At 52.4% G+C, this 17,331-nt stretch overlaps 1 long non-coding RNA gene across 2 annotated transcripts in view; it reads right to left on the bottom strand.

Annotated features, from left to right (window-relative positions):
- Window positions 1-13,248, bottom strand: part of LOC147361161 (uncharacterized) — a 37,442-nt gene extending 24,194 nt beyond the window's left edge. Inside the window, exons 1-3 of one of the 2 annotated variants that reach the window (XR_015139852.1) lie at window positions 6,275-13,248; window positions 4,480-4,602; window positions 271-4,156 (exon numbers count right to left, since the gene is read on the bottom strand). This is a non-coding gene — a long non-coding RNA (uncharacterized LOC147361161). The other variant, XR_015139853.1, reaches the window with a different exon arrangement.
- Window positions 13,249-17,331: the final 4,083 nt, after the last annotated feature.

Genomic DNA, 17,331 nt, shown 5'->3' with positions numbered 1-17,331 from the left:
GTCACCCGCATCGCAGAGTGCCCAGATGAAGCCAGCAAAGGAAGGAAAACACCAGGAACCACACGGAACAAGGAGTGGCAGCACCGGCTCTCACAGGTACACCTGTCCGCTCACCATCTCCCTCTCTCCCCCTCCCCTCCCCCGTCCTGCACACCGAAGAGGGTCAGGGCCATCTGGCCCAAGAAGCAAAGCAGCATCACAGTGTCATACGACCCAAGACACTGACACATCCCTGATGGGAACGGATCCCAGGACCTCTGTGACACCCACCACATGGGGACTTCCTTGCAGTGTCCGGGGTCAGGCTGGGACATTCCAGGGAGGAGGCGCCACAGTATCTTGTTCCGACCCCCCACTGGCTTTCCCTCAATGACTAAAACACCAACTGGAACACCACTGGAGAAAAAAAAAAGGCAGGCAGAGGGACCACTATTTCACTCCTTCTGAGTCAGCACTCCAATTGCAGAATGTGGGGCTCTAGCACAGACGTCCTGAACACAAATTTGCATTTCAGCAACAAAGTATCCAATGAGTCAGGAGCATTCAACTTTGCAGAGCACTGGTCTCTCCCTGCTGCTGTCATCATTTCTGAGCAGTGACCTCCCAACTCTTCTGATGGCAAACCACCACCTCCCAAGAAGGTATGTCTGTAGTGGTAAATTATATACACATACCACTGTGCTGATAATATTATGTACATTATAAAACCTGCTTGAAAATTAGAAATGAAGAAGGATGAGTTTGCAGTAAGTAGAAAGAGAAGTTGTGGTATTTTCTTCTGGCACTTGAAGTCATGCTTTGGGGGCTGAGGAAGGACATGGCGTGCCCTGCCTTTCCCAACAGCGAGCTTAAGGGAAGGAAGCTCGGGGTCCTGGCATACACAGGTCATCTCCTCCAGCTTCTCACTCCCCTCACCCCCTGTACACTCTGCTCCTGCTTGACCATCGCCTCCATACATTACCCACCTCCACTCTCCTTAATCTCCCCTTCTGCACCATCCACCGCCCTAGGAATTTCTGTGGCTGAAAGTTTCTAGTCCCTTTCAAACATTAAGTCTTTCTGTACTTCGTTTGTTACAGGGACAGGAAGGAAACCACAGGAGGCACGGAGGAGGGTGGGAGTGAGCTTGGAGAACAGATCTCTCTTTTAAAGTGAAAGCCATCCGTCCTCTTTCTGATTCCTAGATCACCAAACAATCTAAGCTGTCTCTCCGGATAAGATGAGGATCAAAGTACAGAGTTTTTTAAACTGCTTCTAGGCTCACAGCCTCCTATCTTGGGATAAGGATCTATGGCTCTTTTTGGAGCTCCAGTAATGGTAAACTTGGTTCTCCCACTGAAAGCAAACTACAGTCTCCTCATTAGAGAGCCAGTGGGTGGGCCCCCAAGGCACATCCCCCAATGCCGAAGCTTCAAAATAACCACAGACAGAAGTCCAGGAGGTTGGATGCAAAGAAAAAAAAAAAAAAAGACTCCCAAAATGTTACTAATTTAAGGTTTCTACAAACAGGGAAGAGGAAAAGTCAAGTCATTCCAGAGAGCACACAACCAGTAAGAGCATCAGTCTTTCCAGTGCAAACCCAGAACCTCAGAGATGCTGGTGGAGGTTCAAGGAAATGCACATACAAAACTGAAATGGAAACTATAAAAACACAAATGTGAGAGGCAGGGAGGGGCCAGTCCTCCCTGGGGTCTCTGACTCTCCTGGCAAATCCTGTAGCAAAGCCCAGGAACTGGAATTTCACCCCAGGACATACACATTTAAGGATGCCACACCTTTTAGGGGGGCTTCCCAGGTGGCGTAAGTGGCAAAGAATCTACCTGCCAATGCAGGAGATACGGGTTCGATCTCTGGGTGGGGAAGATCCCCTGAAGTAGGAAATGGCTTGTCTGGAAAATTCCATGGACAGGGGAGCCTGCTGGGCTACAGACCAGGGGATCACAAAGAGTCAGACACGACTGAACACGCACACACTTTTTAGAAGGATTTTTAAAGATTCTTTAGACTTTGAGCCTCTCTCTGGAGCTCAGAAAACTGCCTCTTTCTCACAGTTCCTCCCCCACACCCACCAATCAGCAAAGGCAAGTTCACTTACACACTTAAACACACACACACACACACACACACACACACACACGGCACCCCACCCCCACCCCCAGCCTCCTGGCAACCTTAGGAACAGACACAAAGTTTCAAGATCAAAATAAAAAATCCCGGGGGAACACAGTCTGCTCTGTACCTACTGAGGACGCCTGTCTCCCAATAGCTCCCGTGACTGGCCGCGGGTTGAACCCTCTTCATTGTTCTTCCCACTAAAGCTAAGATGCGTGTGGCCACCAGAGACCCCATCACAGCCCCACAGGCTGTGCGAGTGAGGAACACAGTCCTTCTCTTCCCCAGGTGCAGGGCCCACCCAATTGGCTACACCTGAGAAAGCAGATGGTGGTCCCTGCCGGAGAACCTGAGGTGGCAGGAAGGGGGTCATTCGGCCGAGGACCCCTTCGGGAGGTGTGGTCCTGGGTGGATGGATCTCTGGCAGTTTCCTGGACACAGCACCGCAGACAGCCTGCCTTTCCACAGGGCAGGCCTGGGAGTCACGGTCAGGCGGGTCTGGAAGGGCACTGAGCCCTTGGGGGGCGGCAGTGCTGACCACCTGCCCCTCTCCCTGTCGTCCAGTGCCTAGACAGCAGTGGGTGGCAGCAACACCCTCAGAGCTGGCATTACTGGGCAGAGGGCACCAGCCACGGATTGCCAAGCACATGCCAGTCCCAGACCGGGCTGCTTCTTGCTTCATCCTCACAACCACCCCACAAGGCTGACAGGTGAGGAAACCCAGGCAGAGAGGAAGGAACTTCCCCAAGGCCACGCAGCTGGTGTGTGAACCCAGGATGCGAGCCTCCAGAGCCTGCAGCAACATCCCACCTCTGCCTCCAGCACAAAGTCTGAGGCTTTGATCTCACTGACGGAATCTCTTATTGAATGAATTGTAAGTGAACAGTGAAAGACAGCTGGCTGGGGAGCGGAACCTTGGCTCAGTAAGCAGGAGCAGAAATGGCGACCTCATAGTCCGGCGATCTGGGCCCCACCCCAGCGGTCCTTCAGGGTGAGTAGGCTAGGGTGAGAAGGGGGCAAGCTGGGAAAAGAAGGATGTGATTCAACCTTTGCCCCCACCCTAACCCTAGAATGTTCATCAATAAAAATGCAAACCAAGCTACTATTGTTACCGAGTGCTAGCTCTCTCTCGGAGAAGGAAATGGCAACCCACTCCAGTACTCTTGGCCTGCAAAATCCCATGGACAGAGGAGCCTGGTAGGCTACAGTCCATGGGGTTGTGAAGAGTTGGACACGACTGAGCGACTTCACTTTCACTTTTCACTTTCATGCATTGGAGAAGGAAATGGCAACCCATTCCAGTGTTCTTGCCTGTAGAATCCCAGAGACAGAGGAGCCTGGTGGGCTGCCGTCTATGGGGTCACACAGAGTCGGACACGACTGAAGTGACTTAGCAGCAGCAGCAGCAGCTGTCTCTGCTTGCTGCATGATGGGCCAAGGAATCCAAGAGATGAGGAGTTGAGGCAAGGGAGACACTTGAATGGGTAGCCAGCTGACCGAGAAGATGGCAAGCTAGTACCTCAAAATAACCATCTGATGACTGGGGGGGCTGGGCGGGCGGGGGGGGGCGGCGCCTGTATTCCAGGTTCTTTTATAGACCAGAGATCCCAGGAAATGAGGAAGCAAAATAAGAAGGCCATTAATCTTGCAAATATCTCCTATAATGGCAAGCCTCAGGCAAGGGATGTACTAATTTCTTCCTTCCTGCCAGCCACAGGTGGACAGGGTTCTGAACAAAGGCACTTTAACAGTCAGGCAGAGAGGCAGGATACTCTGAGGCAGGCCATTCCGTGTGATTATAACAACAAAAGCAACGAAAAGCAAATCAAAGAAACAGTTCCAACATGGAGTCAGAATTGGCTTTTTGCAACACTCTCCCTTTAGGATGATGTCCATGGGGACTTCCCTGGTGGTCCGGTGGTTGAGAGTTCACCTGCTGATGCAAGGGACACAGGTTTGTTCCCAGGTCCATGAAGATTCCATATACCGCGGGGCAACGAAGCCTGTGCATCAGCACTATGGAGCCGGTGCTCTAGAGGGTGAGCTGAAACAGGAGAAGCCACTGCAATGAGAAGGCCAAGCACTGCAACTGCAGAGCAGCCCCTCGCTTGCCACAACTAGAGAAAGCCCATGCACAGCAACCAGAGTACACAGAAATAAATAGTAGATAAAATAAGAGTGCAGGAGAGGACTTGAGAGATAGGAAGTAACCCAGGGAGAAAGAGGTCAGAAGGAGGCAGGCAGACATATTTCACTCTCTGTGGTGCTGTTCAGGGCTGGACTGGGCTGCCTGGGAGATGGCCAATGTCTTGATACCTGGAGACGGGAGGACCCAGGAGGTTAAGGATGAATAATCAGCAAACTTACTGAAAGGAAGAAGAGTGGACATTCAGCAACAGCCATCTGGAGGTCTAAAAACTGTGTGCAGGGTGGATGCAGCCGCAGGCAAATTCCTCTAGGGGAAGAGGGCTCTGCCTGGTTATTTTCTCCCTGGGTTATTTTTATAAGAAATTGCAATCAGGTTCACTAGAGATCCAAGAAAAACCAGATTCTGCCTCCTATGTTACATGCATTTCATACCCCTACCTTCCTCCCAGGGGTGCTAACATGAGAAATACTGAACAATATATACAGTGGAGACAAAGAATGACTCCTTAAGTGCTCAACTTTTCAGAAAGCTTGAAGATATTAACTCATAAAGTGAATCCAAGACCTCAAAGAGGGCCACTTCCTCTATGCATCTTCTCTAGAGGCTTAAAAGTGTGAACTCTTGAGGCCCTAGGGGCCACAGACTGAAATCCAACCAGCCTGGGCCCTCCCCTCCTGACTTTTCATGGCACTGTGACTCATGCTGCCTGTAAGGCTGACATGCTCAGTCCTACTTGCTCCCCCAGACCTCAGCTCTTACTGTTAGTCCCACGTGTACCTGAGTCTAGACAGGTGGAGTGCACAAGGAGCAGAGTGTCAGATGCAAAAAATGGGCTGGGAGGTTGTAACAAAGACTGATGACAACTGGACCCTGTTACCTCATTTGTTAAACTCAAAGCCAGGACTGTTTCAACAGGTGAGAGCACTTGCAGGGCCAACGGAGCAGACATGTGCCCTGGTGGAAAATCTGACTTGCTGGTGAAATGGGGGGGAGATCTCTTCCTTCCAAGGTAGCCCTGGTATCCTTGTTTGGCCCAGGACAAGATCCTTCTCCATCAGATACAGAAATCAGCGACACGGCTTAACAGACCTGGCTGAACCTTCCAGTCCAATGCACTCCATCATTGCAGAAACACTTTGGCACTGTCATTACCCACAAAGTAACCCACTGCATTAAAACAGATGCATCATGAAAAATGAAAAGGCTTTGGAATCTGGCAGATCAGAGTTTGAATCTAAGCGCCACCATTTTCCTACTGAAACAAGTAAACACCTATCTGTACCAGGTTCCTAGATAAAACTCCAGCAAGGTTCTTTGCTGCCCCTTCTCCGTAATTGACCTGAAATTCACCTGCCATAAACATCCCCGTTCTGTCCCCTCAGGCAGCACGGTACCTGAGCAATCCAAGAGTCCTTCACATATTTGTAGCTGCGCTTGTGTGCCCCAGGGACCTGTCTGGGCTAAACACCCCAATTCTTCAACCACTCCTCATGTGACTTGGTTTCCTGACCCTCCACTAGCTGAGTCACTCTCGAAAGTTAACTCCAGAGCTCCACAGACCCAACTCATTCTAGGCTCTGAGTGAGGGTGAGGGGCTGGGGAAAGAGTTGTTCAGCTAGGGGTCGAAGCTTGAGACACCTAAGCCTCAACCCATGGGGGCTGGGAGAGCTCGCACGCAGAAGGTGGCCGCGGTTTCCTGGGGCCACTGAAGCCCCCGACCCTGTGGAGGCGCCCTCCAGGGCAGGCTGTGCAAGTTGTTTACACCGTGTCACACGGAACACCGCGTCCACGATCAATTTGGTACATCTTTTGGTATATCTTTCGGCCGGGCAGGAAAACGAAACGCAGACACTTGCACTGTTTACTTCCCGAAGATAAAAACACTGCACGGGATTACGCAATCTCCCCGTCCGGGCTCTCGCAATCTCCCCGTCCGGGCTCTTTTTAATGCCTCCCCGATCCCCTTCCTCTTCTGCGCCGCGCCCTCCCGGCCCCGCCCGAATGGCAAACCACCTGCCGCCCTAGTTCCTCTGGCGCTTTAAACAAAATACGGCCACTCCCGGGCCTTCTCGGAAAGAACCCTAGGCCGGAACATGAAACCAGGCCGCGGGAAGGCTAGGCGCGGAACTCGAACGCGGCGCTTGCAGGTACCGCGAACTGCACGCCACGCCGCGCCCACGTGCAGGACCCGTGCAGCTGAGCCGGGTGGGGCGGAGCCACGTGAACGCGGCGTGCGGCGCACCAGGGCGAGGCGGGGCGCGCGCTGATCGGTCCATGCTCCGCGCAGGCAGCCAATCCGCGCGCCCATCCGCGCGCTCGACCCCGCCCGAACCACCGGGCCCCGCCCCGCCCCTTCCTGCCCCTCCCGCCGCCGCCGCCGCCGCCGCCGCCGCCTCTTGTCCCGGGGTGACCTCTCCCCGGGCAGCCGGGCTCAGCTGACATGCATGCCCATCGTCAACCCAGGGAGGGCGAGGCGGCGGCCGCTGGGGCAGGGCTCCACCTGCAGGCTCCTGCCTGGCCTCCCACGGCGGAGGCCCCGTGGACACCTGCCTTCTGCCTGCCCCTCTTTCTCCCCCAGCCCCTGGGCCACCTCCATCCCCGCAGCCTGGCTCCAGGAGGTGTATCGAGGGCGGCAGAGCCTGCCACCCTAAAATATGCCTCCTGGCTTAAGGATTATTTTGAGCTGGTTATTTTAGAGAGACCGCAGAGGAAAGTTACCCTTTTTATAAGAGAAATTCACATCAGAAGGGGTCCTGTTTATGGGAGACAGTGCTTCTTCACCGACCTTTCCTTCATTCTGAAGCCCCCAGACCCTCATCCCTTCCTTAGTTCACTGCCTGGCAGCCTTTTGAGTCTCATATCTTTGTGGGTATATGTCTGTTTATCATTTAAACTTTTTTTCCTTCTATTGATCTTTTTATGAGGCGAGAGGCAATCTTCATCGAACATTTTTCTTTCATTTCCTTTCTCCTCCTTTAAATGCCTGGTAGTCAGAGCTGCATGTTGCTTATCTGCTTGTGGCCGTGGAGGAGCAGGCCTGTTGCCCAGAGGAGTTGGGAGCACTCAGACAGCAGGTGCGGGAGTGCCACACCCCATCCCCTGAACTTTACGGTAAAAATTCTGTTAAAACACATGCATTGTGAAGTAACTGGCAGATACAGAAGGAACCGAAGTATTCTTGCTTGTGGTCTCCTTCAGACCTCCTGTCTGCAGATATTTTTTAAGGCCCCAGAAGATAGGACGATCAGCCCCCACCTGTGCACTGAATTTATGATCCACTCAATGCCATGGCTCATGGGGAATCAGATATTCAGCACAAGGAATTTTGGATACCAAATTAATAATACCAGGAGTAAAGGAGAGTGAAGATTTAAAAAAAAAAATGGCTCACTGTGCAGCTTCTGGGATCTTAGTTTCCTGACAGGATCAAACCCATGCCCCCTGCAGTGGAAGTATGGAGTCTTATCACTGGACTGCCAGGGAAGCCCCAAAATTAAAAAAAAAAAAAAAAAAGATTCCTGGGGAAAATATAAAAGGTAAATATGCAAAACTGGGAGAAAGGAAAGGAAAAGCTATCTGGTATTGGGCCAGAATGAGAGCAGTATGAATTTATATTTTTTTAAAGCATGTTTCCTAGCTCTATCCACTGAAAAGTCCCCAGAAACAATGGTAGCCCATGAGCAAAAATCAAACCAGAGCCCAGGTCTGACTTATAACCACCATCCCCCAGTGAAAGAAACCAGGGATCTTTGGAGCAGCCGCTGATCCCAAGGCTGAGACAGGATGAAAGCACCTGGTGGTGCCAGAAAAATAAAGAAGAGCTCAAAAGGCAAAGGGAACGTGTCAAAAAGACATGGCAGCTGACTTGAAAGGGTGTCTGTTAAATCTGGGGCGTTTTGAGCGTTAAAATCCATCAGGTCAGGACTGGATTCTAACACATGCGATCATCATTGTAAAAATCCTCAAATCCATGTGGATAATTTAAGAGAACATTCTTGATTTGGGGAGGAACACGCTAAAGTATTTAGGGATGAAGTGTTAAGATGTCTGCAATGAAGTTTCAAATGTTTCAACAACAACAAAACACCCTGAGACAATACACATTAAAATGCAACAACTGCTGGGGAATCCAGGCAATGCGGGTCATCCCCTGTGCTGTGCCTGCAACTTTGCTAAATGCTTAACATTTTTTAAAGTAGAAAGCGATACAGACAGAAATGGAAAACTTCCTCCAGGCAAGGAGTATCACTCATTGCTGACACATGCAATGAATGCTCGTGGACCTGAGAACTATTTTCTGAGTCATCAAACGTAAATCAAACATCTTATGTTCGTGTAGACACACAAATAAAATACACACGCAGTGAAAGGGACACGTCTGGGGCAAACGAATCCCAGGTGTTTTGTCCAACGTTCGCTGCAGAAAGGTTTCCATCTGCTCCCAGGCCGCCTTCTCAGCAGGGCGGTGTCCCCCCAGGGAGGCCCACGTGCTCAGAGGGGGCCTCTTTTTAAGGGACTCTGAGGAGGGCAGGTGCAGATCAAAGAGTGATGTGGACATTGATAATTAAGACGCACACGGGGTCACTGCAAAGGTCTCCTGAAACCAAAGTCCCCCCTTTGGCCAGTTGTGCTGGGACACATTTCTGCTGTCATTTAAGCATTTTATGTCTCCTTCATTACAGGAGGTTGGCCAGGCCTTTGTCATTCATTCATCACACACTTGCTGCCGTGGTTCTCAAGCCTTTGGGAGGAGACCCAGGGTGGCCTGAACTCTGTTATCTCATGTTCCAGGGCCCTCCTCTCAGGGGTTCTGATTCATTCTGCACAACCCCCCAGACACCCTGTGTGAATGGGACAGCAGGTGTCCTGGCTGGAATAACTTAGGACTTCAATCTAAGCAGCTTGAAGAGGACTGTGTCTAACTCAAACTGGTCACCCTCTGAAAAAGAGGCATTTGACTTGTTAACCAGACAGAGCAATGAAGGAGAGGTAAAGGCAGAATAAAACCTACGGAAATGCCCCTCAGAGAAGTCATCAGAGCGGTGTTACAGCATCAACAACACACGGAGGCTGAGGGGCTGCGGGCTCCCAAGCCAGGGGGCTACAAAGCCCGGAGGCTCTGGACACAGCGCTGGCTCAGCAGCCTTGTGTTCCTTCCCGTGAAGGTCAGGCTCCTCTGTGTGGACCTTCTGTGCGATCACTGTCAGAGGCTGGGAGACGATTCCATTAATAAGTTAATCAAGAAGAAAGACCCTCAAGTCAGAGAGTGATATCCTTTGAGGCCTGAAGTATTAATGTTCCTACTAATTCTTTAGTTAATTCAGTATATGGCTATCAATCATATCAGGCCCAAGGCTGGACAAGGGGACACTGCCCAGGAGCTTACGGTCCAGCTGGGGAAATGGAGTGAACACACATCATGGCACAGGAACCACTATTACCTCTGGAGAGACAGAAAGGGCTAGATCTTGCAAAGTAAAGAATTGCTCCTAATGTCTTAGTGAATTCAACACCAATAGACGTGTAGAGACCGATCGAGATTTGAACACTTCTCGTATATATGTTACACCTCAGCTTAAAAACGCATAAAATGTAAGCCAATGATAGAAAAGATTCACTTAGGTCTTGGTGTAAACCACATTTTTGTAATCACCAAAGACGTCAGGCGTATGGATCCCCAGATTAGGACAAGATGACACTTCAGAGCAGGAGAGACTGTCCTGTTTTGATCTGTCCAAGTTGCCTATATACCAGCTCTTAGTGTGACGCACACTTTGTAGAGGGGATGAAGAAGAGGGGTTAATGGAAACTGAAAGACCTTCGGGATACCCATTGAGATAACTAAATATACTACATGTATTACCAGTTAAACGTAGGAATCATTACTGTAGCCCTTTGGGGACTAAAACTCAAATGCATATTGAAGAAACCAACCCTAACAGCATGAGAGATGAAAGAGGATCATTAGAATCACACAGTGCACTTGCTGCAAGAGATGACCCAGCCAATTCCTCCTTTTATAGAAGAGAACAAAAGTCCTGAGAGATGAAGGGACCCCGACACAGAGAGACATCACAGGACTGGAATCAAGTCCCTCCTGCCCACCCAGTATGCTCTCCCACGCCCCCTGAGGTCGCCTGGGGCACCCCCAGGCCAAGGTCCATGTCACCCCTGCCCAGAACCTGGCACCCTCGGAAGAAGCAGAAAGATGTGGCGGGCGGGCAGAAGTCCAGACAGAGACTGGAACCCAGCACCAGCCTCGGCTGTTCCTCCTGGTCATCTGTCACCTCGGCAGGGTCTGTGAAATCTTTCTTTCTTCTCATCCAGGAAGTGGAGACAAAACCTTGCTTCTTGAAGGCTGAGAAAGCAGCTGCCGTGAAGACGATGAATTCTTTTTATTTGGTTTTTGGAACGGCTGTCTTGAGACATAATTCACCCATTTAAAACCAAGCAACTGTAGGACTTCCCTGGTGGTCCAGTGGCTAAGCATCGAACTCCCAACTCAGGGGGCCCAGGTTCCATCCCTGGGCAGGGAACTAGATCCCCATGCCAAAACGAGGATCCCACATGCTGTGACTAAGATCCAGCGCAGCCAAATTAATTATTTTAAAAAAAAAAAAAGCTATAAAAGGGAATGAAGTTTTAAAAAAGCATATTGCTTAGATTTTGTGGGTTTTATTTTTTTAAAGCATCTGTATCCAATGTTTTGAGGGTTTTTTTTTTAATAGTCATGGGCAATACTGAGTGTAGCTGTCTTCAGAGTGTAGCTCATTCAGACGGCCACAGAATACTCCACTATGGGGCTACACCAAGAATGAACTCATGCTTCTGTTCATGTGCTTTCGGGGTGTTTAAAGGGCTTCCTAACAGAGTCTCAGTGGACACCAGCTGTCCAGGAGTGTGTCTCGGTGACACACCCAAGAATGACCTGGTGACAGGATGTGTGGGTGTCCACTTTATAAGACAGCCCCAGACTGCCTCCCAGGCCCTCTGCCAGCTCACTCACCCTCCAGCAGTATGTCAGAGACCACCCTTGTGGTCCTTGTTCTACCCAGCACGCCATGCCAGCCTTCCTGTCTGTCAGCAAAGAAGGGGAAAACGGTGCCTTCCACCACGCTCTTCACCTGCATTTTCCTGAGCGGTGAAGAGGAGGAATTTCTTTTTCTCCTTCATCCCATTACACACTGGCTGATTTCTAAAAGGTTTTCCCAGGCTCTTTGGTTATTTCTAACAGCAGCCAGAGAAAGGAACACAGCCACAGAGACACACAGGCCACCCCGCTTGCCTGGCACAGCTGGTGCTCCTGGAGTACGGATGACCGGTTTGCCGTCATGCCCCGAATTACATATTGGGAGCCATGCACAAATGAAATCTGTAGAAGTTTTATAACATGAAGAAACCAATTTCCTCTAGAGCAGCCAGTGACCACATGACCTTTCCCTGCATTCAAATGACTTTATTCAAAAAAGCTTTTATATCATCTGGGATTTGCACCAAACATGATTTCAGCTTGAAGTGGGTCCCGTGCTTCGTTCCCCATTTTTACGTCTGGGAAATGATGTCATGACATCATGACTCATGGTAAAGTGAATGCTGACTGACTCACATTCGTGAAAAAGGGATGACATTTGAGTTTTAGGTTTTTCACGCAGAAGCCAGGCAATTTGCAGATTCAGATTCCTTTGCTGTTATTACAGCAAGTTGCTGATAACATTCTTGTTCTGATTTTCTACTGTGTCTGCTGACAGAATTGCTTTGAAACTTATCTTCCATACTTTCCAGCCTGTAACCCAGGGCCATAAAAATAACTTGGATTCTATTTGTTGCTCCAATATGGAAGTTTTCAAACCTACTTCTCCAACAAGAGGGCATCCAGGGGTCATCAAGCCCAAGGCACGAGGGCTGGCGGAAGGTGGGTCAGGTATCCACCATACCAGTTTGCTTGGGATGAGGAGGCAGCTGACTCTGGGGACTGTCAATGCTAAAATGGGGATATCTCAGGGACACGGACTCGACTCTGGTCAGGGAACTAGAAGACTGGCAAAGACTCTTGAGAATCCCCTGGACAGCAAGGAGATCAAACCAGTCAATCCTAAATGAAATCAACCCGAATATTCACGGGGAGGACTGATGCTGAAGCTGAAGCTCCAATACTTTGGCTACCTGATGCGAAGAGCTGACTCATTAGAAAAAACCCTGATGCTGGGAAAGATTGAAGGCAGGAGAAGAGGGCAGCAGATAATGAGATAGTTGGATGGCATCACCAACACAATGGACTTGAATTTGAGCAAGCTCCAGGAGAGAGTGAAGGATAGGGAAGCTTGGCGTACTGCAGTCCATGGGGCTGCAGAGTCAGACACGACTATGGGACCGAACAACAGCAGGTACAGAAGATTCCAAAAGCCGCAGGGCAACTAAGCCTGCGTGCCGCAACTAAAGAGTTCGTGTGCTGCAATGAAAGATCCTGCGTGACACAACTAAAATCCGATGCAGCCAAATAAATACTTTTTAAATAAAAACAACGGTCAATGCTGATTTGACTTGAAAGCCAGTTTCTTCTTACAAAAAGTGTCTGTCTGGAGATCAGCCCAGAGCAAACTGGATCTCTGCAGATGTCCGCTTGCCAAGTCCCAATCCTCCTGAATCCTCTCACGGTTACTCAGCAATCACTGAGCCCCCCAGCCCCGCTGTGACCTGCCCCCTCTGCTGACCATGCAACTGTTAACAGTAACGTGCCCAGCATGTCCACAGGTCAGCCGGGGGCAGTCGTGGGAGCCGCCCCAACTCTCTCTCCCTCCACATCCGATCCATCCATAGACCTGCCATCTCTACCTCCTGAATACATCACCTACAGTCTGGTCCCAGGAGGGCAGCCATGTGCCAGCCTGAGGGTTTTATAATATAGTTGATTTGTGCCTGCCCTCCACCAAGTCCCTCCCAGGGCCTCCCATCCCATTGCAGGGAGGAGGCCAAGGCCTTATAATGGCCTTGAGGGCCCACACCACCCACCCACCCCTTCTGAACCGTGATCCACACCCACCCTACATCAGCCCCTCCCACCTCCAAACTCAGCCCACAACAGCCGCAGGGCCTTTGCGTCTACACACCTCCCTGCCAGACACTCTCCTAAGAAACCACGTGGTTCACTCCCCACTCCCTTCGGTCCCTGCTCAAATGTCCCTTCGGTGACCATCTATTGCAAACAGCAGTGCCTCCCCACCCCCATACCGCCTTCCCTCGTCTTTCTTGCATTATTTTTCTACCCAGCGCGGATACCCCGTGGACAGGCGCTGTGCTCACTGACTCGCCTGTTACCGTCTGTCTCCCCGTCAGAATGGAAGCCCACGAGGACAGGCGTCTGGCCAGTTCCCTGCTGCACCCTTGGCGCCTCACCCAGTCCTGCTCCACGAGGCAAAGGACAGACATGTGCCGTGCAATCGAAGGACTTCTGGAGGCGACTGAAGTAACCTCACGGGGTCGGGGTCGTCCGAGGCAGCCCATCCAGCCTCCCAGTGCGTCTCCTGCCTTTTCTCCCACGTTCCTCAGCTGTAACCCTCTCTTTCCTCGTGTTCCCCAAACATCTGTTTTCTGATGTTTCCCCAGAGAAAGGTGGCCCTTGCAGATGGATGGCTGCATGGTGGAGGCCTCCCTCCTTTGAGGCAGATGCACAAAGCCCCCCACCCTACTGAGTTTGGGAAGGTCCCTTGCACCCCCAGACCTGCCGGAGACCCTCAGTCACACCCAGAGCCCAAGCGGCAAGAAGTCTGGAGGCGCCGTGAGGGCTTCCTGGTCCCTGAGGTGCAACGAGAGCGTTCTTAGGAGTGCTGGGCTCTCCTTGTTCATGGCCTTGAAGTGAGTTTGCTGAAGCCTGACCAGCCTCCTTGTTAATGAAATGGAACTGACTGGAAATGTCACCGTGTACCTGTATGCTAAGGATGAGACTGTTTCATGAATCTTTCTGTCCAGGCATCAACCCAGTACCATTAAATCAAAATTTCTGGCACATCAGACTTTTTTAAAAAGCCCCCAGTTAACCCAAGTATGGGCTTCCATGGTGGCTCAGCTGGTAAAGAAATCCGCCTGCAATGCAGAAGACCTGGGTTCAATCCCTGGGTTGGGAAGATCCCCTGGAGGAAAGCAAAGCAACCCACTCCAGTGTTCTTGCCTGGAGAATCCCCATGGACAGAGGAACCTGGCGGGCTACTGTCCATGGGGTTGCAAAGAGTCAGATATGACTGAGCAGCTAAGCACAACCCAAGTGTGTGGCCAGAAATAAGACAGACGGTGCCCCTGGAGCCCCGTCCCCGGCCAGCACCTGCCGTCCTCGGACTGTGGTGCCAGGGGCCAGGCCTTCCTCGGGGTTCTGCTTGGGTCTGCTGCCCCTGCCGTCCTGGGGCCATGGTGCCAGGGGCTGGGCCTTCCCGGGGGTTCTGCTCGGGTCTGCTGCCCCTGCCATCCTGGGGCTGGGGTGCCAGGGGCCGGCCTTCCCCAGGGTCCTGCTCGGGTCTTTCTCCCTCTCTCTTCCTGCACCTCGCTAAGCTCCTGTCCACCCCCACGGGCTGATGGAACCTTGCTCTCCCTCTGACTGCACTGGCCCAGGTCCCCAGGCCTCTGGATGAGCCCAAGCAGCCTCAGGGGGAGGCCTCCCTGAACCCTACTCTAGGTTCAGCAGGTCAAGCCCACAGTCAAAACACCAAAGCAGTAGTCAGTCCTTGGAAAGAACACGTTTGTTCCCTCAAGAGCGTCAGTGCCCCTGCCCATCCCAGCAGGGGCAGCCAGGGCCAGACAGTCCCACACCCTCCTGTTGCTCACACATCGCCTGCCTGGCCCCTGCCCAGAGTTTCGACATGCCCCCCACCCCGGCTGGGCCCCCCTGCTCAGTCCCTGGACACAGATGCAGCCAGTATCCAGACGGGCCATCTCAGGCCAGTGGGATAAGGACGTGCTTCTCCCTGGCACCCAGGACACCTTCAGTTGCCACTCTCCTAAGACTTCAACCTGTCCCCTGGAGCTGCTGGGAGAGGCTGTCCAGGGTGCCCAGGACAGAGTCCCTGGAGGACACAGTCCAGTGGGCCCCCCCGCCCCCTGCCTCCCACAGCCCAGCTTAGCTAAAGGAGCTCCAAGGGGCAGACAGAGCAGGAAGCGTGTGTGACGAGCGTCCAAGCCGGGGGGAACATCGGTCCCTGGTCCGGAGCTGGAGCAATCTCAGGGTGCCACCTCCTTGGTTCCAAATGGTCAGCTGAGGCCGAGGGCTGTCCGCACCTCCCGGGACCCATTGGAGATCAGGAGGAAACAGGAAGGCCACCCACAAAGGAGCTGGGTACTGGGAGACAGGTGATGGCTCAGGCAGGCCTGCCCTGGGAAAACCCTGTGAAGTTCAAGGAGAGACTCATGTCCCCTGCAGGGGAGGATTGGGGGTGGGTGGGGTGCCGGAGGCTTGGACACTTCACGGATCCACAAATCCTGAGCACATGTGAGCAATGGGCGCTTTTAGTTCCATAAGGAGAAGAAAAGAGCGTCTACCTGCATGGGGCCCCCAGGTCTGAACCCACCAAGGTGCAGACCACACAGGCGCACAGCATCAGGTGCTGTTGTTAAGGACCTACTGTTTCACCCAGAAGCATAAAAAAATAGGGACCATTGTCAGAATCACGTGTGTCTGCCTTGCTTACATTTATGGCTTGGTGTTGTCTTTCTTTTAGATTACACATGGGAGCATGGCCGTAAATCTTTCAGTGATCAGGGAATCTGACAGTCTTACCTCGGCTCTACAACTGCTTACCGCAGAGGAAAATGGAGTTTTGGACAAACTAACCAGGCACAAGGAATTATGGAGCACTTGCAACTACGTGGCTGGATAGAAGTATGAGATCCAGACCCTCCCCAAATCGAGGGCAAGCAAACTGAGCACAAGTAGGCATCTGCAAGAGCCCGATCTGCACAGAATAGATGGAAAACAGGGCAGAGAAGACTTGAACTTGAGCAGGGCCTTAAGGCAGGACCAGAAGCCTGTGTGTATCCACGTGTGTGTATGGTACATCTCCCCCTCCCCAACCCAGGAGGGGGCGGTTAGCTCTCCCAGGGGAGCAGATGCAGGCGCGGAGCCCAGATGTGGGAGCCTGGGGGTCCTGGGGGCCACCACGGGATGCTGAGGACATGGACCACAGCAGAGGACATGCTTTAAGGGAACAGGAAAGCATTAGAGGGGCACAGCTGAGGGGTCGAAGGCCTAGGAGGACAAAGCAGAGGATCCTGTGGGAACAGAGGCCCTTAAGGAAACGAGATGGCCCGGCCTGGCTGGCAGGTGCTTCCCTGGGGCAGAGTCTCTGAGATGGAGCCTCCTGCCCAGCAAGCTGCCCCGGACCCAGAGGAGGAGAGCGCCCCACGACATGGCCTGCCTGCACCAGGGCAGAGGGTGGTGCTGGCCCAGCACCAGAGCACTGGGGCTGATGGAGGGACAAGGGACCAGCCCAGCCTTCTGGAGGGTAGAGCCAGGGTTTGCTTTTTGCAATCCTATTGGGAGAGAAAGGAAGGAGAGGGCCTCAGCTTGGGTCCAAAAACCCACTGCCCGCAGCTCACCTGCAGGAACCCCTCAGGGGCCGCCTCTCCTGTGATGGTGGCACTGGTCCGTGCCTCCACTCCCAGCAGGGGCCGGGGCGGCTCCCTGGGCAGCTGTAGCCAATCATCTGGCCAGACCAGGGCACTGAGTCCTGCCCCTGACAGGTGTGCCCTCGGGGCCACGGGAGAGACAAGAACACGACTTGCCTCCACATGCAGCCCCATGCCCTCCTCGGGCCTCCCTCAAGGACTCAGAAGATTCAGGCATCTAAGTTTCTCTCTGCTCCTGTCTAATGTGGAAAACGCTGCTGGTCCATAACTGCAGACTTTTCACGCTGTGCAGTCTCAGCCTGATGCACAAAGTACCAAACACATCCCTGCCTAGCCTACCATCGCGGGCAGAGCTGGAAAGGCAAAGCCTCGGTCCGGCTCTGCTCAGTGCCCGAGCTGACTGCTGCATACAGAGCCTCTGTCCTTCACCCTTGCAGTGGACGGAACAGTCCTGGGGTGGT

Source organism: Bos grunniens, chromosome 13, assembly GCF_055505025.1.
Source record: "Bos grunniens cultivar Pamir isolate PY7600 chromosome 13, Bosgru_T2T1.0, whole genome shotgun sequence".
NCBI classification, from domain to species: Eukaryota; Metazoa; Chordata; class Mammalia; order Artiodactyla; family Bovidae; genus Bos; species Bos grunniens.
This window is presented reverse-complemented; position numbering and strand designations above follow the sequence as displayed.